At 37.6% G+C, this 22,732-nt stretch overlaps 1 protein-coding gene across 5 annotated transcripts in view; it reads right to left on the bottom strand.

Annotated features, from left to right (window-relative positions):
- The window catches only part of LOC121327768 (TGF-beta-activated kinase 1 and MAP3K7-binding protein 3-like), a 43,648-nt gene extending 34,423 nt beyond the window's left edge, over window positions 1–9,225 (bottom strand). For 3 of the 5 annotated variants that reach the window (XM_041271963.1, XM_041271962.1, XM_041271957.1), the window contains exon 1: window positions 8,979–9,225. The gene's annotated coding sequence lies outside the window, so the exon portion shown is untranslated. Of the gene's footprint in view, window positions 1–2,728; window positions 2,888–8,326; window positions 8,377–8,978 lie in introns of those variants that run through there. The other 2 variants (XM_041271959.1, XM_041271960.1) reach the window with 2 other exon arrangements.
- Window positions 9,226–22,732: the final 13,507 nt, after the last annotated feature.

Genomic DNA, 22,732 nt, shown 5'->3' on the forward strand with positions numbered 1-22,732 from the left:
TACCTTAACTACCATTGATTAAAGCTACTCAAATAAAAGAAACACCTATAAAAAGTCAACTTTCTAGTTCAAAACTGCAGTGCAAGATTTAAAACCCGCTTTTCAGAGACCTTCACATTCAACACTAATTAGGTAACCCCCACCAAGGAGGTGGAGTTCTGCCAGTCTGCAATCCTAACTGAGGCAGACAGTCTGAGATGGGAAAAGTCTGTCAATGGCCCGTCTTGTTGATTGACGTGCCACACTGGGTAATGGGGGTGCTGCGTGTTGCCTTATTTGTGTCCCCAACTAGCCTCTTGTCTGTTTAGCTCCTACAATCATCGGCTATTAGATTAACTAGCACCCCTTCCCAAAGTAAGTACTGCAGACAGGCAAAGGCAACAAGTATCTACTACAAGGAGATATGTTTTTGGTCTTTTGTGATGATACAAACAATACATCTATCTAGCGTGATACAACAAACGTTAAAGTATCACGATTCATTGATACACAATGAATCGTTATACCCCTATTGTAGACCTGCGGCTCCCCGGTTAATCCAGTGCAGCGTACTGTAATTCCCTGTGCTCCACTGGCTAACACAGCCTACTCACTACCTGCGTTCTGCATTCAGTTTATTGATTGACTCATATCAGATGTCACAGTCCTCTGCAGCATTCTGAGCTAAAAATAGAAACATTGTTTATTTGTAAAGATGCGGTATTGGGTGTAACCATAGATTTAAATACTCGATCATGACACACAAGAAATGCAACGAGACAAACATTTCAACTGGAAGTCTAGCGGATTTCTACCGAGTACAACAATACTGTTTATAATTAAAATGGTACCAGTTTAAAAGCGTGCCTACCAAGATTTTAAAAAGCACTTCTACAGCATACCTCATATTATCAAGATCTTTTTAGGTAATGTGCTTGTATTTCAATTTTGAATATGCAGTTAGACAATGCTTCAGATGAAAAGTGGTAGATGCTGCTTATTCTGTTGTGTTGCAGTTAAACCTCGCTCCAGTAGTCTTGCTGCGGTCAGGCCATGCGTCTTACAGCAAAAGGTATAGTATTGTGGTGGATTTGAAATGTTTGCATCCAAACTCAATAAAGAGGTACCGATGATACTTTAAATAAAAGCTAAAAAGAGACTAGAAATTTATTTTAAAATTACAATGGATTTGTTATCTGCTTATGTGCACAAGTTTTTCACTCAAGGTGTTGCACAGAATTAGCTCTATGTGCAGCATCTACAAATAAGCATAAACAAGCGCCTCTTAAAACCACACAACAGCCATCTCTTGGTTTGACAATCTAGCACGCTCCATCCTGTCTACAACATTTTTTTTTTTATAAATGTGCAGAACAGCAGCTCGTTACCAAGACAAGGGAATTCTGCAACCACCTTTCAGAGTTTCAAACGGGGTTAAAGACGTTGTAGACATGGAGTGTCTTTAAGAGCACAAAGAAAATATAAAACAAAAAAAATAACTTCCTTCATGGACTCGGGTCCATACAGGTCCTTCCTGCAGCACTGCCAACCATAGGTTTGTTTGGAGTTCCCTTTTATACCTGCCCTGGTTCCATCAATTACCCACTGCTGTATCCAATTAACTGATTGTCTTGTTAATCAGTTCATCATGCCTGCCTAAGGCATTGTGGAAAACGTAGTTCTTTAGCTCACTTTCCAGGGTTCTACGTATCTTCCTTCTACCACTTTAACTCAGACTACAGAAAGTGCTGGCTCAATGCACATTACTTTGCTCAGCCCACTGAACTGATAGAGAAATTAGATTTAATCGGTCTATTAAAGCAGCAGTGACACAGTACATGCATTATAATGATTACATTTTCTTTTTACAGGTTTTTCTCCATTTCAGGAATGTGGTTCCAGCCTTATATACAGTAACAACTGGATGATTTCTTAGTAGGGGTGTGAATAGTTTATAGTATAAATGTTTAAACACTGGTCAAGTGTACGGTACAAAGACTTGGTTGCATGTGTTTTATGGGTAGTGTTGCACCACTAGATATAGCACTCCAGTCATGTGGTGCTGACAACTACTGCATGGTTTGTGAATTGCGTCTTCTGATATATTTATTCAAAAACTGATAACAAAAAATTCTCTCCTTCACAAAAAACCATTAAATCATGAAGAGATATTGCTTTAAAATCCACACAGCACCAACATTAAAATGTTTAAATATTGTACTATATTTATTTTGTCTGATCAAATTTACCAATAAAATACAAGCTGTCATTTATTTATCTGATAACCTTATGATTGACGTTACACAGAACATGCTTTATTTTATATTAAAGTCCAGATCAAGTTCATGCTAAATTATTTTTTTATATATTTATGTATACAGCATTAATTCCCATAATTTTAATTATTCTTGTTAAAATGCCAACACTACATTAGACATATTTTAACAAGATGTTAAATGTAGTGCTGGCTATATTGCATAAAACCAACCTGTTAACCCAATAAAATTACCTATTAAAAAGAGCGGAGAGGAACACACTTTGGTAAAGCAGATGTATGGTAATTATTTCAGAGTTCATTTAAGCATTGCTTTCCTTTTACATTATATATTTTTGATACTCTGTTATATGAATGGATGCAGACATTTTTGCAATACATTTCAATCAGTATTTGTCCTAGAACTACTTTAATGTCAAGTGTGTTTTAAGAGTTTAGGCAGCAGTAGGATGCTTACCAACATGGGGCCCTTACCTTTTGGGATTCTCCAGGTCTCAAGAGATGGAGGGGTTGGGCTCTTATTTCAGCACATCTGGAGGGAATGGACTGGTGCCAGCATTAGCGGGTACAAAACAGAGCCCGAGTGTGTAGTAAAGAAAGAGGTAATGCACACCAAATCCATCTGTTGGAAAACTACAAGAGGGTGTTCTATAAACATCACACAATCATTTAGATTCCGAGGGTGAGGGTTCCTACCATCTAGCACTGTCGAAGCAGGGTTATCCTTTGCCTTAGAGAAAGTTGGTATGGGGCGAAATATCAGTTATCTTAAAGAAACGTGCTCTTGTTTTGCTTTGATTTTACACTACGCACATGGGTGTTCAGAAGTGTATTTACTGTTCATATTTCAATCACCTGCTTTCAGTAGCTCCACCAAGCTTTGAATTCAGAGCTCCCCTCAGCACTGGAAACGTTAATCCGCAAGACAAAAATAAATGGCTTAATGAAATCTATCATCATACGCAAATGATTATTAGGCATGGAATAAACACAAAACACAATGGCTCTCCGTGGGCATCTCCTAAATTAACAACATTTGTGAGTAAAGACAAACTACTTGAATCAATCCCTAGACCCTTTTGTTGATCTAGTCCAAGTATTTTCAACTGGGGATACGGTACATTTTACATGCAAATAAAAATGTAAAGTACAAAAAATAATGATCTTGAATTTTATTTTAAATTTTTTTACAGTATTATATATTACCTCTAAACAACCGTGCATAAATATTTCACTTTTGTTTAGCAGCTTAAAAGTGAACTAAAATAAAACAAAATAAACCCATTCTATTATGTCTGTACTTTCCACCTACACACATACAAGATCTGGAGCGATGATATTAGGGTGGGTGGAGCAGGGGTCTGGTGATTCTGCCTATGGAGATCGCTCTGTGCTTCTCCTTAACTTCGTTGTTTTCAACTTGTCATACAATTAAATACTAAAATCAGTGACGCTCACTGTTTCTAAAATGTTTAGGACGTACAAATGCTCCGGTAAACATACATAATAGATCACAATACTCATACTTGTATGTTTTTTTGTTTTATTTTTAGGCGTCTGCATTTTAGTAATAGCACTAGCGACTGGTTGAATTTGTTTTCTGTTTTTGAAATGGAACCTGCGCTGTATGACTCGCCCTGCTTTTACCAAGTAATAAAGTATTAATTTAAATGGCACACACAATTAAGCGGAAATGGGAAGTAAACGGTAACGTGATAAACAATATAAAATAGTCTGCACTGTAAATGTTTAAAATAACTTTGCTGAATAGAAAGCAAATACAAGTGCTTCCAAATACTTAATTCTGTGCACCCAAACTGAACTCCAGACAGACAGGGTACCGTTTCAAAAACCCCTTATCTAGTCCATTTGTGTCCACGGGGATTCTATTAAGAACAGTGAACTCAAGTGTGAGGCAGCCTGAACTGAGAATTAGAGTGACTTTCATTTTTAAACATGCTAATGAAACCTAACCTTACACTGTAAAGTTCAGGCTCCTAAAGTTACCAGTATTAAGCAGGATTCGCTGTACGCGATGAGGAGAAGCAGTCCCTGCTGGTTTTGCCTCTAACCCACAGGCGCCAATGCTTGGAATCCCAAGTGAAGACCGGCGACTCCGCACAGACGAGAACTTGTGCTGTATGATTCGCCCTGCTTTTAACAGGCCAGCCACTCTGGGACCCTGAAGATAGGTTTTGAACTTTAAAAGATTAGTCTACTGAAGGAGCAATGTAAGCTTTACTTTAATTATGCTCAAATGCTCAATGTCAAAAGGAGATTTTTTTCATTAGGCTACTTCTAAAGAAATCAGAAGCCCTCCAGGCTTAGTGTTATAGGGATATGTGGGACTTTGTGCAAATCTCCCAACACCGAAAGACTGGTTGCTGATCTACCACCAGCTAGTAAGAACTAGCAAGGATCCAGTGAGAAAACCATGGAAAGATGTTTAATGTCAACTCCAACTGTCTAGCTGAAGTTGTTTCGATATTGTGTGAGGTTTACCAATTTATTTTTCACATTATTTTTTGTAATTGTTCAGATACAGCTTGTCTGAAATAGCCATCTATCCTCAAAACACAGATAAAGGGGATTTGGGGATTAGCATAGAGGCGAAATGGTTTTGCATCAGTACTGCCTGCATGCAATGGCAACCCTGATTTTTAGACATACCAAAAGAAACGTAACCAATTTAATGACAAACATTTTGACTAGAAGTCTTTCTAACTAAAGACAATCAGAAAGACCTTCTACAGTAGTCAAAACATTCGTCATTGAATTCATTACATTTTTTAACATTCCCAAATTTAGCACTATTGAAAAATAAAGCTAGCACACAATAAACATTGTGCCATTGTCAACTTCACAACAGCTGTAACTCTTTCTGCAGCCCATGCAAACAATACAAAAGCCTGGCTGCTGTTAACCCAATACCAAAGTTCAGCTTGAAGTGCAATCTTCTCTCTCAGCCGCTATTCAGAAACCAGAGTACCATGACCACAATATGGCAGCTTTATTAGCTTGAAGGCAAAGTGAAGGATACCGTTACATTTTGTAAAATAAGTTTTTATAGCAATGAAAACATCTCAAAATAGGACAGGTGACTCAGAGTTAAATATTTACTCTAAAAAAAGGTAACGCTGTCCAAAACAGCCAGCAGAGGGGAATTTGCATACTCTTCTATATAGGCAAGGGCTGCTCTATAATGTGCACATGAGATTTTGCAAGATGCACAAAAAACAAAACAAAAAAAAAAACAGGAGAGACTCATATTGCCAACACTGCATGTACTATATACAAACCCCAGAGGGATGCACTGCAAGGGCAGAGATATTTAGAGAAATGCAGTGCTGTACATGAAAAACTACTGCAGATAAACTTGTATGGAAAAGCATGGGGGGCCACGAACAATAATCAAGACTTTTTCTTGGCATACGCCAGTCGTAATCACCATTAAATACTCGGCTCCAAAAAGTTATCGTCTGCCTTGTAAAATTAATTGCTACAAAACAAACTTTTCTTAGTGTTCTTTAAATATAACCGATTGCCTCTTTGAAATAAATACTGTTGGTGGAAACTAGACTTATAGTAATTGCAGTCAGTGCTTGCACAAACACAGGAGTTTAATGTTCGGACAATCGCTCATAATTTAAATATTCATTTGGATATTCATTCAGTTTTTCAAAATGTAATAAAAGCCATTAGATTGCTCTGAACGGAGGCAGACAGAATAGCAGCAGGGGCAAGGGGTGTGGCCGTGGACCCTGTGTGTGTGTCTTTATTTTACAGTAAGGCCTTACAACACGTTAAAATAGGAAAATATCTCCAGGAGTAAAGAATAAGTTGTGTAGGACTTACTTTACCCCAGTAAATGAACAAGTAAACAAACTGAAACATAACTTTAAAACACTTCAAATAAAACAAAAGTACAGTACAACAAATTTTTGTCCCAGATGTCTTTCCACAGAACTCACTGCAAGCGCGTGAGTGCACAATCTGGCTTTTTACTGTCTAAAACTTTTAAATCGAGGCTCATTTGACATTTTTTAAAACTGTTGTGCAAATTCTGGTGAGATGGTAAATAAGTCCAAGGTATTTTTGTCATTTGTAGTGAATACGTGCATCGGATTTTTGTATCCGAACGCATATCAGAAAATATCAGTTTGAATATTTGTCCCAGCACTAATTGCAATGCATGCTGTAATGCCCAGTATGGAGTGTGCAAAAAGAAAATGACTATTTGATACTTATTGTTAGAAGCTTAACACATAATACCTGTTTGAAACCTATCTGTAATTTTTAGTGTCAACTTTCAAAATGGTTCATACCATCAAATGGCTGAAGGATCTCTCAGCATCAGCACTCTTCCCAGGCAAAATGCTGAGAGCAATGCTGGCCAATGTTGGGTAGTATGCATTCCCTACCCCAGCAATCCAGCTTTCTACAAAGCTGCTGGGTTCAGCATGCAGCAAACACTGATGTCTCATTAACAGCAGTTCTAGCAAGTTTAGCTTTAATTGTCTAACCCATCTGCTATTTAATTAAATAGAACATGAAATTATCAAGAACAGACCACGTGCATTTTCAAAAGATGTGGGCTTTACACCTAATGCATTTAACAGGAATATAGCTTTATCAGGCATGTAATGTAAGTGCAACACTAATGTTAATAGACCGAAAAATGGCCATTTAGTAAAAAAAAAAAAAAAAAAAAAAGCTATGTCTAGCAAAAAATGTGTACAATACCGGTGCAAGACATACATGTTTAGGATGATGAAAGACAAGGTGGTAAGATGTACAAGCCGATTACAGGTCACACACTGAACTTGTCAACAGCTTTAAGAGTAACAGACTTGCTTCAATCAGAACAACTGCAATATATGACCAATCAGCCAATTGATCTTTGTCCCCATTCCATTAATGTTGAAGCAGATTTTAACATATAACAATATTGCAAAATAGGTTTTGATAAATTGGCTAACACTAAGACTACTGGAGCGCATGTCAGCTTAATTCTATTTAGCAACACTGCAGCACAGGTATGCAAGAACATACTATAGTCATTTATCCAATGACAAAACCTACAGCAAGATGCGAGGGCAATGGTTGTGGGGAGACAAAGACATTGCACTTGATTTTCATGTAAAAGAAACAAACAAACAAAAAAAAAAAAACCTGCTTTAACCTAGTATGCAGCCTGTCTGTGTCCTGGTTCAATAATAAATAAATCATTACCCTGGGGATCACAGTTAGCTGCATGGCCAGCTAGCTAGCTCCTGCTGGAAATTAGCCACAACAGCCAATGAAATCTTAGTATTGGGGGTGCTGCACCACTGAGCACCATGGAAACAAAGGAATTGCTACAGTACACCTCCTACCACAAGCTCAACACCTTAATGAGTGCATTATTTATTATGAAACAATTCAACCAGAAATAAAAATAAGTAAAATAATTAAAGGGTATCTTTCGTACGACATACGTACAGCCCCACAAAGCTAAAAGATATGTCATGCAAGTGAGGCTACAGAAACACTATTTCAAATTGGGCAAAAGAAAAACTGGTACTTTGGTGAAAAACTCCAGCTGTTGCTCTGGAAAATGACAACCAAATGAACACTTCAATGTGGTTGCTAACACTACAGGTTTACTCTGCCATCTCACACTGAATCTAAATAATACAAATCTGAAAGGTTAACCAATATAAATTATAATGCATCACAATCTGGATTGTAATCTTCCATGACCATTCTGCAAGCTCCCACGTTCAAGAAATAACCCTACAATAATTTAAAAATCTGCTTCAGCAGTACTCTGCAACAGCAACTAAAACTGACTGCCCATGTAAACAACTGTTTAACTAATGAAATTAAAGCCAGTCTTACTAACGCAATGCACTTAAAGATGACACTTTCACATACCACAATGCAAGTTATTGATACTGTATGCAGGCTATCTTGGTGCACCGGTGGCCTGTACTAAAGACAGGCCCAACATCCAAGACTTCAAAATCTGAAACGCCTTTAATTCATCACACAGGTATTAACATTCCTACACACTGTACTTAAACGCATTACCTGTCCCATCATTAGTAACTTTAAGCCAGTTTGTCAATCGTTCATGGAATGGCAGGCTATTTTAGCAAGTCAGCTGCAGACACAATGTGGCCTGGGTAATTCTACTGTGGTTTGCTAGTGTATCTGCCAGTGAAAATAAGACAAGCTTCCCACGTAATAGAGAAGATACATCATGGCTTATGTCAACGACCAGTACACTAGTAGCTTTCAGTTTGGACTCGGTTGTGCAATGTCGAGCTAGCTACACCACTTTCACTGCTGACACATTAACGACTACTGTCACCGTCCGTGGCACACTTATTTAGACAAAGGTGGGTGTTGTTTAGAAGACAGACAGATTGCAATGATGTCGGATTTATACCCAGGTGGACAAATCCTGTAAATAATACAAGTCACCTCCCTCAAGAAAAAAAGTGCTGTCACTGGTAATGTGGACATTACGCAGCTCTGGACAACCACAGCCCCCTAACAACAACAGCAACAATAACAACACTGTCAAAAAGCAGCGACTCGTACACCCACCACGCACCCAGCAGTGAGGAAACAGTACTGGGCAATGTAATGCTGATGTCTGAAAAGGCGGAGATAATCCCCCCCAAACCCCCCCAGGTACAATGCAATTCCTACTCTCTGTCAAAAGTAGCCTTCTTACCGTCTGCTCACTCCCTCCCGCCTGGCATGGTTCGATGTTGCCCGCAGGCAGTGCACAAGAGGGTGGGCTTCCCCCGGTGCCGCGGCGGCTCTGTTTATTGTTAAATCTTTCCGGTTCGGCTCGGCACTTTATTCCTGTTCCTGAATCCCCGAAGGCCCCGAACCAACACCAACCGGATTACAACATGGCGACCGGGAAGAGGGGCACTATCGCGAGATGAAACAGACACCCGGAAGACAACAAAAACCTGTGTGGAAGGTAAAAAAAAAAAAAAAAAAAAACGGAGTGAGACCGTCTACCACAGACTTCGCTTGTGTGAGTAGACACGCACTGTATAAGTGTTGAAACAGGTGTGTGTTTAAATCACTAACATATCCAGAACCGCATGTTTTAAAATAATACGATGCTCTGCACGTGTGTTAAGTATCGTATGCGTTTTAACACAAGTGCAGAGCATCGTGTTATTTTAAAACTACGGGTTTGAACATCAGTCGTTGGTAGATGGAATGCTAGCCGTATAGTCCAGAGATGATAGACATAGAGATGTATTTTATTGGGATATAAATAAATAAATAAATAAAAGAAACCTTCTTTGTTGAAAGCTTGTGATACATTTTGTTCAGTTAGTCCAATAAAAGGTATTGCATCTCTCATTCTCTTTTTTCAACATTAGTGAAAGCCTTAGCTGCGTCCATTCCAAAGTTCCAAAACATCCCACCAATTTTGCTTTGGCTGCTTCATCATAGCTACCTAAAACTTAAGTGTGATGTATAATCCCCCACTGCTGCAGGTAAACTAGTTGCATGTCTATTAATAATATCGAGAAACGTTTAATCAAGTGTCTCCTATGTGCGCTAAGGATTAAGGGACCACTGCAAAAGCCATTGCCAAAAATCCATACATTAAAATTACCTTACCAACAAATACAGAAAACCTCTTGTTTAGAAAGGTCATTGTTATTTGGCATGACTCAGAAGACAGTTGTTGTTGCTTAGCTGAAAATTAGTAGCCTGGCATGTGATGGCTAGAACAGAGTGGTGCATGAACCCTTACACTACAACAGTGGTTCTTATGCTTTTTTGTTTGCGGACCACATGATTTTTTTTTTTTAAATCTAGACGGACCATACAATAAACAGTATAGGTTACTGAAAAATAAACACATAAATTAAAAAAAAAAAAACAAAAAAAAAAAACACTTACCTTTCTTTGTTTCAATGCGATGGGCGAACCTGTTTCTGTGAGCAAAGTTATTTTAACCCTTTCACGCATAGAGATCATTACAGTGGACAGCTATTTTAAAGTGATTGTCTCCTATAGAAACTCTGTTTCGACATCACTAATGCATAGTATCCTATTCATTGGACGTCTACCGAAATTAAAAAGCCTGCCATCTAGTGGCATTTGATAGGTACTACAAAAAAAAGGTGACAGTACAGCGACAGAGAAAAGATCAGCAGCACCGAGCAGCTCAGGGATTTCTGTAAAATCCTTTTACACAAAAAAAGCAGAGCAGGTATATATATATATATATATATATATATATATATATATATATATATATATATATATATATATATATATTCAAAGAAAGTAATGTTTAGGCAATAATATGGAATATGTTTTGTTCAAATACTTCATTTTTTTTCACAGTTTATGTTAAACCATATGTCCACTTAAATGGACGTCATGCAATATTAAGATTAATATTGCACATTAGGCCTATGTTGTTCTATAGGCCTATGCTAAATATGTTTTGTAATGTAAGAGCTATATATTGCAGTGTTGTCCACAAATAGGCTCATTGGATTTTACAAGTCAACACTTCTGCTCAAGCGTACTCAGATTTTGTTATAGTCTCTGTGCTGGTCTCAGTCGCTCCGTAACTGTGCTGCTGACCAGGCCTGGCTCCAGCTCATTTAGGATGAGGGGCAGGTGAGAACTCTTAGAGGGGCCACCATTTAGACCCATACTTTCAAAGGAGAACAAAGAAGCGCTGTCTCTTCAGCTGGGAAAAAAGTCTAGATGCTTCTGTACAGAAGTCTATGGAAGCAATATTATCCTCTGAGACTTCTGATAGTATATCAAGAATAAGATCCTGATGATCAGTAACACATTTGCTCACTTCAAAATGGCTTGTCCAGTGAATGTCTAGCAATCTCTTTAGTGAAAGGCCATTGTACTTTTGAGTAATGTAGTGTTGATGAAAGAATGCATACAGAGAACTACAAAGATCAAAAGTTCACTTTGAATTGCATGCACCACAACTATGTGCAACTGATGGTTGTAACAATGTATGTATGGAATTTGCCTTCCTAGTTTTCTTTGCAGCAAAGCCTGCACACCTCCATTAACCCCACTCATCACTGATGCACCATCGTAGCACTAGCTGATGATGTTGTCAGCATTAAAACCTCCTTCAGAGAGGTGTTGCAGTATTTGAGTTGTCATGTATTCTGCAACCAACTGATGCAATCCAAGAAAGCCACTCAGATGCTCCTCAGGTGTTGAATCAACAACAAATCTTTTTTTTTTTTTTTTTTTAAATGTAATAGTCTCCAATTGTTTTTTTTTTTATATATAATTTTCTCCCAATTTAGAATGTCCAATTATTTTAGGCTCAGTTCACTGCTACCAACCCTGCACTGACTCGGGAGGGCGAAGACAAACACACCCTGTCCACCGAAGCGTGTGCCTTCTTTTCAGTTTCCAACCCAGAGCTACAGCTTTGGAGGACAATGCAGCTTACAGGCAAGCTCGGCTAATTGTGTGCCACCCCTGTGGTCTCCAGCAGAGATGCAGTAATGTCGGAGTCCATCCTCCAGTCCACAGGATCCCATAAAGACACCACATATCAGGATGTGAGTGGTTGTGGGAAGAACTGAATGTAAATGTCAGTTTTTAGTAAATGATCCACCCCCTATAACAGCAAAGGTATGGGGCTAAAACAGTACAGTAATTCAACAGTACAAGGGTTGAAAACGTGTGCAAGAGATGGTGCTCTAGGTGCCACATGTAACACAGCTGATCACAACAGAGTTGTTCGCAATCTTACTGCTATGTGCCCTTTTCCCAAGATGGCCGATTTCCGGTTCTGTCCTACCATCGAGTCAGCCCATCCTTGTGAAGGTGTACCACCAACCTTACTTAGCACCTTTCCTGGTCGGTAGATTTGCAGCTCAGATTCCTTCTCTCCTGTTAACAATATGTATTCCATTTCAAGTTCCATCTAATTGAATAACACCAGTTAACTTTAACTTTATCAGTGAAGAATTATCTCGGTCTGAATGCTGCGCAAATTAAGTCTCAAAAGTGTGAGTCATAGCATCAAAGAGGGACTGTAGCATCATAGTTCAGCACATCAAAAAACGTTAGCCGTCAGATCATGAGGAATGAGACCTTGATCTTTTAATGCACGCCTTTTACAGCAAAGAGTGAAAATTAAACCTCCATAGTTGGGAAGACAAGCCCCTCTGTCCTCTGACATTCGAAACAGAAGCTCAGAGAATCCAAAGCTTACTCTCTGTGGGTATTGTCAGTGTAATCTATTTCTAAAATTGTGTGGATTACCTTTATATATTCCACACTTCCGGTTTCATTAGCCTGTCTAACAAAGGGTCGTTTGAATTAAATCATATTATACCATACTAACATTAAAAAGTATGTATTCGTATTGTATACTGTTCTGTACATAGTGTTGAGATATGAACCTAGACCCAAACGGCAGCTCCTGAACCACTCAGAATAATGCTGAAACAATGCTGAAGCTTCTCACTCATTACTTTGCATGTATGTGTGCTGCATGTCTAAATCTTGATGTTTCCCTTTAAAGTTTTTTAAATAGTGTTCTCCAAAGCATTCAGTAAAAAATTAGAACTTTTTATCTTACCCAGATAAAGACAGATGATTTAGAAAATGCATTTGAAACTGATCAAAGATGTTCAATGAAAGTGCTGTTTGTTTTTAGTTGGATTTGATCAAATAAATCAATTACAGCAAACATGCTCATCAGTTAAAACCCCTATCTAATATCAATGAACGTGTGCAATAAAATGTGACGACCAAGGGAGATGTTAGGAAGACACAGAGTGTTCTTTGATCAATGATGTTTTATTTTTTTTCTAAGCAACCAAGTTCAGAAATAATGAACAAAATAAAAATTGCAAAATAAAAATAATAATAAACCCCCCCACCCTCAAAAAAACTTGCAAAAAGTTGTCAATTGTAAAGTATTAAACCACTTATTTAACAGTGGAAAGTCCAGCATACCTTAAAGTCTTAAACTGAAACTTCATAAATGCTAAAACAGCAAAGTATAAAATAAAAACTAATTTGCTCACACTTCTGAGTAACACTATGCCAGAGTACTTTAGCAAGGAGACCTGCAATGCACAACCTTCAGGCTTAAACTACCCCTCTTGACAGCTTGGGGTGGCCTTTTAAAGCTTCACCCACACTGGACTTCATCTTTCAGGAGATACCATTATTAACATTAACAGGTAGGTACAAGCCATGACAGCTATAAAAATACAATACATGTCAAAACAACATTTATGTTCCTTAATGGAAACACAGTGCTTACATACTGTCATCAACATAAAGAAATTCCACATAATTGTTATTTAAAAGTTAATTACAAGGCATGACTAGTCATGTAATTACTATTTTAATAACTGGGATTCTTACATGTTTACTACTGTTTAAGTGCCTGTTACCTGGTGTAAATGTGTGGTAACACAATGGCACAGGTAATTTCTATTTAGTGACACATTCATTGCATCAATAGTTCCCATGTAAAAGCATGACACACTAGTTACCCAGTTATTACCATGTTACTATTTGGTCTTGCATGCCCTGTCACACAAAGTTTCCCTGTTTCAATTCCATCAAATGTAAAAAAAGCAAAGAATGATTGTAAGCAGAAGAGGGGAACAGCAATAAAGATGCTAGTGTGGTAATATAAAGTGACAAATTGATTTTTAAAGCATTGAGTACAACTCATTGTAGAATAAAATTGATAAGCCATGCCATTTTCCATTTTTAGATTACAATTTATTGTCTCAAAATACAGTTCTTGTTTTGGTTTGGTAATGAAATGGTTCACTTTGTCATGTAGAGGTGAATCCATAATGCAGCAGCATGACGACAAATGCATTGCAAACTCAATGGTCCTTAATGTACACACACTAATGTGTTATGCAAGAAGCCTGAAATTATTCCACCCACAGCTCTGACACAAATGCTCTTGAGCAATATATTGATCCATAATGTCATTTCAAGAAAGGCCCCTGGCTATCTGACCAGGTTAACAGTTAACAAAACCCCCAGTACACTGTGCTTGATGTCATCTGATTTTATTAGTACTGAAAAGGTCCGTGGCCCGAAACTGGCAGGAATCTTTTTGTTGCCAGGATTTCGATTTCCAGAGCAATTTAGAACCTGAGCTAAGGGTCTCCAGTTTTCAAATCCAGGATGTGCCCTTTGCTGTCATTGTTGTATCTGAAATACAAACTGTAGAGCGGCACAAATAAAGCGTATAATGAACTAGAAGTGGTGTGCGGCCTCTTAATAAAGATACTCTTTAAAAAAGCTAAGATGGTGGTACAGGATGTACGCTTACTTTTCCACTAACAATATTTCACTTGCGTTCTCATAATGAAGCAAAGAAAAAAGAATAAAAAAGATACTGTACAGCGTGGCCTCTAAACCGTCAGCCCCAGCTACAGAATGAAAAACTATTATGAAACCCTTAGCTTGAAACTCCCATGCGAATTGCTGTTGTCCAAAAAATGATCTGTTGTTCTAAGGTCAATAGTGCCTGTTGTTATACTATGCTTTATTATAGTTTAACTATGCAATGCTTGGCTATGCTATACCATGCTTTCATTATGCTCTGTTGCATTTTTCAATGTTTTTTCTATGACAAAAGTGTCTAAGGGAACACATGGGACAACAGTTTTCCACTATAAGCATCAACTCCAGTCATTATTTGTATAATATTTTTACCATGTGCATCCATTTGTTTCAGAGCTGCCTCAATACAAGAAAACGCTTCAAAACAATTTTTAACATACCCTGTTACTGCATTTTAATACATAACCATTGCAGTGCCATTGTGTGCCACTTAAGGTCATTTGCTAAGGGTATTTTGTATTGAGAGATAATATAGAAAGTGTGGTGACGTGGAAATTGTTAGTCAAAGAGCTGCTAGCTTTTAAATACTTGAAATAAATATTGACTCGGCTGGACATTTTTCGCTCATGTTGAGTTGCTATTAATATTTCTGGCTGTGTGCGATACAATAGTTCAGGATTTTATTTTAGCCCTAATTCCTATGTGAAGCAGCAAATGAAATGTAATTGTGCCATTAAATTAAGGGTTTTTTTTTTTTTTTTAAGTTGCGCCAGGTTGATTGTCTATACTGTCACTATGAATCCCACAAAAAGCAGGTTTGTGTTTTAGGAAAACCAAAGGAACTGCTGCTCATGAGGTCTAGTAGTCTGTGGACATCGTAAATGCAGAGTGTCATTATGTCTTATTTTGGTGTCAGACTCAGCATTACAATAATACAGTCCTCAGCCAACCCAATGGTGAAGTCAAAATACATTCAGTCAGACATAAAACTAGAAATATAACATACAAAAAGTATGGACATACTACTAAGTACAGTCTGCCCAGTTACAGCAAGTATTTCTCACAATTCATATCAAGGCTTACAACATGTCAGATAACAAAATACATAGGAAAGGATCCTGAGTTGATTATTTTCAATATGTGCTGTTGCCCGTGTCACTTCTAGTGGGATACTTTTTGGTACCTTTCGTTGAGAGAACTAGGCAGAGAGTCAGGCATCAACGCTTATTGATGTGGCTCCACAGTTTACTACAATCTTGCCTGTGATGCTTGACTTGTGGGATATCCCGTAGAATTCAAAGTTGCTGCTGCTTCCTGGTACCAAGTCATCTCCTGAGCTGCAGCTCAGTTTGACTCCAATGGTCAGGTCATGTGAAAAGCCAAACAGGGAGTGCGGAGTTAGGAAAGTGGCCTTAGTGGCCCTGTGTCTCTTATTGCACAGCATGATTATTACAGTAAAGGGTGATATTCATCAGAGATGCTGGAATAAATTGGTGGCACCCGAACAGCCTCTGACCAGACTGCCATCTAGTGGTTGTATCTGCTTATTTCATGAGGTTCTGTGTGTCCTCTCTGAATACTGAATAACTGACTTTTTGGCTGGGTTGTTGATGTCTCTGGAACTGCTTGGTTGGTCTACATTGAATGAAACCAGGAATGAGGTTGTGATGCTCCACATGTTACAGTATTTCATGGTAGTGTCAGTAAAGTGTATGTGTTTACTGTATTTGTTGTTAAAAGTCTTTCGTCTGTTTAGATAATCATGTGGCCTGTATTGAGGTCTGGTCACTAACCGAAATTAAATGTTTCAATAGGAATATATCATAAATATATACATTACATTGTGCAAGTTATTTCATTTCATGCTAACAAGCTATTTTTAATGTCAGTATACAACCATATACTCAAACATCCAGGTAATCATTAAAACTAATTTCTCAACGTATCAATTATTACAAAGCAGTACACATTCTACTGCCAGTAACAATCACTACAAAGACTGCAGCCAGTGGTGTCTCTCTCTCTCTCTCTCTCTCTCTCTCTCTCTCTCTCTCTCTCTCTCTCTCTCTCTCTATATATATATATATATATATATCTATATATATATATATATATATATACCTATAATCTAATATATATACCCGTACAAGGAACCCTCTCTCTCCCTCTCCATAATATCAAATCTCTCATAATTTTCCGTTTATTATCAAAACAAATATAAGAAAATGTTTTCCTCGATAGTATAATTGGCCGGAATTGTTTAGAGAAAGGAAAATGGGTAGTTTTGTTTTTTTTCTAATGTTTTTTATAGCAAGTGACAACAGCTAAATCAGCTGCCTTATTGCCAGTAAACATTCTACTGCTGATTTTTAATTATTCTTCTTATTTATTTATTTCTTTTTTGACTGGTTTCATGATATTTGCAGTATAAGTCAAAGTTTAAAGCTAACTTTTACAAAGTGACCTGGCCAAGCTAAGCATTCCGATGGTCTGGAAAACCCCAGGCAGTTGTCCCAGTACAGGCCTCTGACTCAGGATCTCATTAGGGTCTCCTGACACTGCTATTATTGTTTTAATATATTATTTTATACTTTAAAGGTTATTTCTTAAGGACTATAACACATGAAGGCTTGTGATTACAGTGAGACACCCTATTCCTCAGGGAGATGAAAGTACTTGTCTGAGCCTCATTTATAATAGTTTATTTGATAAGCATGACTTGTGTTGGCAGTGGGAAGGTAAGGTATATTAATCAGTTATTATTTCTAATGAATTTGGACCTTGAATAAGCAGCCATCTGCCTTAAGCAAAATGTTCTGTGACACTAGTGACCAACTAATTCAATTAATGACACCACTGGTGTTCATATTATTCATAGTTTCAAAATTCAAAATAATAAATGGGATACCTTATCGATCTCAGAAACAATACCAGGGCTGGAAGAGCTTTAGGGAACTTAAGCTGATCTTTTATGCAAAAGCCAATACAATTTTAAAGTGCAGGAGAATTATTTAAAAAAAATAAACTAAAAAAAATTATGGAGTACTTTTTTGTTTCCATAGTGGTAAATAATGGCTAATCCTATAGGGCAGATAAATCTAAAGCTGGCTGCAGGCAGTGGATTGACACTTGTTGAGAATCAGGAGATCTATCATGTTAATAAATGGACACCTTCTTGGCAAAGGCTTTGGAGAAAACAGGCTCCCAAGGAGATTAACAGCAAAAAATGTAACAGTTATATTTATCACTTAGACATTAAATATTGATTTAGTTTCGTATGCTCTTAGCTTTTTGCCATGTTATGAAGCCCAGCATTTTTAATGATGTTTAGCATTAAGAAGGCACCAAGGAGAGAAAATGCTGGAAAGCAAAAGGCTGCCTAATTAATTATTTACTCCACTCTGGTTCTCAACCCCATCATCAAACAGCTTTTGATTCTGAGGCAGGCAGCACTGTCATTTTCTTCTAACAAAAGGTTAAAAGAAAAAAAAAAAACTTTAATTTTATTGTTTTCCTCTAACCAACAGGTCGCACCTTTGTTTTAATACCACACAAGATATTGCTAGTAAACATAGTGTTCAAACCCTAACAGTGCAAGCAGCTTACCGTGGTTGACCTTGGTAAAAACATAACAAAGTCTATTACAACGCTGCAGTGTACCACAACCATTTTTAATTTCATACTAAAACTACTACATATTCTCATAGTTTACCCATCTGTACACCTTAGAAAAAATACAGTAGAAACAAGCACAATCTATTGTTAAGTACGACAGAAAGTAGTTTAAAGTTGACTTGCAGTATATACTAATATCCCCACAAATCGATCACTGCCTCAGATCTTAAACCATTACATCTGTTTTTTGGCAGTGCAGAAGTCCCAAATGCTCTATTTACTTTAGTAATTATGTAATCAATGTGTTCCCTAAGTTGAAGTGATCAATCTAACTAAAGTCCTAAACATGGTAATTAAGCTCCAGTCCATAGCGTTAACTGCTGATCAAGCTTAAACGCTCTACTGAAGGCTGGCAGTAAAAAGAACACTTGGAAACTTCTCCTGCTGCTAATTATTCAATTTCTAAGCCTTTTATGGTTTTGGCATAAGAACAAGGCTGTTAGTACCAGAAAGTGAGACTCAGACACAGACGCTGCAAGTTTAAGTGCTAGTGCACCCTTTTGATAGTAAATAATAAAACAACAAACAAAATACAGGAAGAAAATAATGGTGGCCAAAATAAACACTTTAAACCTTTCACTAAAGTATGACACTGGACTCCTCTAAACCCCCACGACATAAACACGCAATTCACATTCACCTTTTTGTAACCTAACACCATTAGTACCCTTTTTATACCCTGTGTTAATCATAACTTATTCAATTTACGGCTTCAGGCACATTCCCACGTGTTTCTGCAGGGAGGAATTTAACCTCCTCCCTGCCATCCAATATTCCCCCCACACCCACACCTGTGCATCGGTAGGGTTTTCACCCAGCCACAGCTCTCTCTGTCTGTTTAAACGTAGTGTGCTTACCAGCTGACTTCATTCTTTCCAATATTAGTTTTTATTCCAGAAGTGGAATTTGAAAGTATGCATCACTGTTTTAGTTAGCTAGCTGGCTAGCTAGCTTTTTTATTCAGTCCAACCCTCCTCCCACAATGTCCTTGGTACATAAACAGCAGGTTAATTAATAGGACTGTGCTGCTTTTCAAAATTAACTTGTGGTATAAAATTAAACTGAACAACAGGTATTGCAGATCACCATGGCTGAAAACCACGTTATATATGTCCCTTTCATTCAGACAATACAGCAGGTGATGCTCTGTATACTACCCTGGCTTTGAAACCCTACCCGTCCGGACGGCTGACAGCTGCTGAGGAAGCATTCAACATTTGGGCAAATACAGGTAGTGGGAACTTAAAAGGGAGGTGGTGGATACTGATGAAACGGACTGAAGTGCAGCATTAGTTAGTTCCCAAAATTGCCACTGTCGGCTGTATCCTGCACAAATTCTTGTCAACAATAAAATGAGGTGTTCAGGAATCAGTGGCTGCCTGTGAGACAGACGGGGAAGGTTACCAGAGTTGCCAAGTCTCGCTAGAAAAACAAGCGGCACTGCCTTTCAAAACAAGCAAATCCATGTTAGAGTATCTGTGTTTATTCAAATGTAAACACGCGACTCTCAAAAACAAGCCAAGATCCGCTTATTACTGGATGGACTTGACAATTGTGAAGGTTACCTCTGCCGCCAGTTTCAATTGGACAGCAGCGATCTGAGAGGGCACCAACAACTAATTGGATGTTGTTGCTCTGTTTTGGGCGATCGAGCTGGCTCATGACATCCATTTCACCAACTATATTTATTAACATAGAGGGCAGACACGCGTTGTCTTTGGACAGTTAGACATTTAAACAGCTCACCGTTTAACTTTTACACGTGAAATGTGGATTCTGTGTGTTTTGTCATTTACACAAGCAAACTAGATTTACCCTATCCCTCTCTTTGCCCATTTTTTTCAGTCACAGACCTGACTTACACGAGAAATTCTCACAAACATGCACGCGCAACGGCATTTCACATGTATAATGACCTGCATGGAAACCCCATGAATGAAAGCTGTGTTCAGGGTTTCCAAGTGTTCAAGGAAAATAGCAGTTATGTCTTTAGGAGCTGCTGTAAGCCGAGTTGTTAGTGTTTCCGGTTTGATGGTGTGTGGGGCTGACTATAAATACAATTAAAAGCAGTTCACAATTATGGTTACAACTGAAATGTACTTTGAATTAAAAAAATAAAATACAATAAATAAATAACAATATAGGTGTATAGCAGAGAAAAGGTAATTAAACAAGCTTGTTTATTTTTTGCGGAAAGTAACTGTAATATTATTATTACCTTGTTATTGACAAAAGTAATATTATTACAGTAACGACTTACCCCAACTTTTTTAATCTCAAGTATGGCAGGTAAACCAGAGTGTGACCAATAACCTGTTCCCTAGCAACACTCTGCCTCTAGTGGATGTAAGTAATACAGCACCACGTTCGTTCTGAGTGGTTCTTACCGGTATGTTTTACATCCACTACAGCAGAGAGTTGCAGGCTAGACCCAGTGTACCAAATGCACTTAAGAGATTTGACATTTCTATATTAATAGAGCTATTAGATATTAATTACAATTGTTACCATTAAAAATAATACTTTTACTGATTAATTGGGACAGAATAGAGATGGAAACTTAAAACTAAAAGAGCAAACAGGCAGCTAAAATAAAATACTTTTTTTTTCTTTCAGTACTTGTAGTTTCTACATTCAAACAAGCTCTATCCCTAATTCCTGTTGGCATGTTACCCATTCTTTATTTCATAAGCGTTTTCTGAGCGTTTTGAAAGGTGTGATCAAAGTAGTTAAAAATACAGCTGCCCTAGCTAAGGCCCTTTTAAGTAATTCAATGTGTTAATGACTTTACTGTTATTTGCGTTTCATGTTTCTGCTGTAAAATGACTTATCCTTAATGACATTTGCTGCTATGTTCAAATATAATGTTTAAGTACATGTTAAAATTATAATGGCTCATTAGATGGGACAACATGAACATGTCTTGGGTGGAAAGTGATACAAATCGACAACCTTTGCTCTTTAAACAAAGCTTAATGAACTCCAGGGAGTGTAAACTGTGCCAATTATTTTGAGGAAGTGAAACCTTGGCAATGCAGGCCTAATAAATGAAGATGAGGCTTATGGCATTGGGAGGAACAAAGAAATGAAGAGATACAGGTTACATTAAATACAAGCAAGGTGAAAACTCTACAGCAATTAATTGCCCTTATTAAAAAAAAATAATAATAAAAATAAAAAGCTTATTTAAACAAACCAGCTCTTTTAATTGTAATCAGGAGTAAATGCCACCTTTATTATCCAGAGACCACAGGAGCCGTTGTGGTGTGTGCTATAATGAGGGAGGTGCTAAAATTCTAATAATTTAATGGGATAGCGTGTTCCACGCAGAGCCCTTCAACATACTGATGAGATTAGGATTTTTGATAATAGACAATAAAACAGACCACACACCAGCCATTACATTTCATTTAAATATGATTCCAATGATTAATGCAATGGGGGAAGGAGGGTGGAGTAGAAAGTGTTTATACAGTTTGACAAATGAAGACCGCTGTGTTTGTATTGTCTTGAGTCTTGCATCCTGAGATTTAACACAGAAACAATTTAGCTAAAACATTAAGAAAATGAACTTGACTGTCAACAAAGCTATACAATAGAACAATGACATAAACATACACCAAGGATTTGTATCTTTGTGTAAACATATTATTTTAAGATGCTGTAGCTTAACCAAAATAAATCTAAATGTCATTGAAAAAACAGAATTCCACTGCACGTTCATGTAATTTGCCTTTGTGCATATAAACGTGTGAATACAAAATAATTGCTAAAAGTTGCTAAAGGACTTTGACCACTGCATCAGCACACATGCCACAGAGGGCTAAATTTATTTTAGAATGATTATCTGAAAATGAAGAGAGACTACTTTGCTTTGTCAGCGAGCCTGAAACCAAGTAGGCATCATACAGTAATATTTCAACATTACATGCTTGAGGAGCATGTTGATTTTCATTAAAGGTTTTGACACCGGGTAGGCACATCAAGGTTCTTGGTCTATGGCAAATCCAAGAGGCTTGTGAAAAAGGCTTCCTTCAAGTATTGAATTGTTGAACCAGATATGTGGCGAACAAAAGTAGAAAAAAAAGAAAATCTGATTGAATATTGTTAGCGGAACTGAATCACTGAAAATTGTCTGTGAACCAACTGTAGAGACACTGGCTCGTTTCAAGGACACCGATTAGCACTGATCCTGCTTTACCTGATGTTGGTGGTCCAAGATGAATGCTAATCTGGGTCTGTGAAACTAGCTCTATGTCAAAGTGTGTGGTCAGTATCATTTATATGAGTAAAGGTTAACATGTTGCAGTTAAATGTATGAGTTTAATGGTTTATTTTTCTTGGACAACACTGTTAATGGAACAGATGAAAGCAGAAGGTTATGTTCAGATCTGAGGGGAGGAGCTTTTTCACAGGAAGGGTGGTGAACTATCGGAACAGGCTCCC

Source organism: Polyodon spathula, chromosome 15 (assembly GCF_017654505.1).
Source record: "Polyodon spathula isolate WHYD16114869_AA chromosome 15, ASM1765450v1, whole genome shotgun sequence".
Taxonomy (NCBI): Eukaryota; Metazoa; Chordata; class Actinopteri; order Acipenseriformes; family Polyodontidae; genus Polyodon; species Polyodon spathula.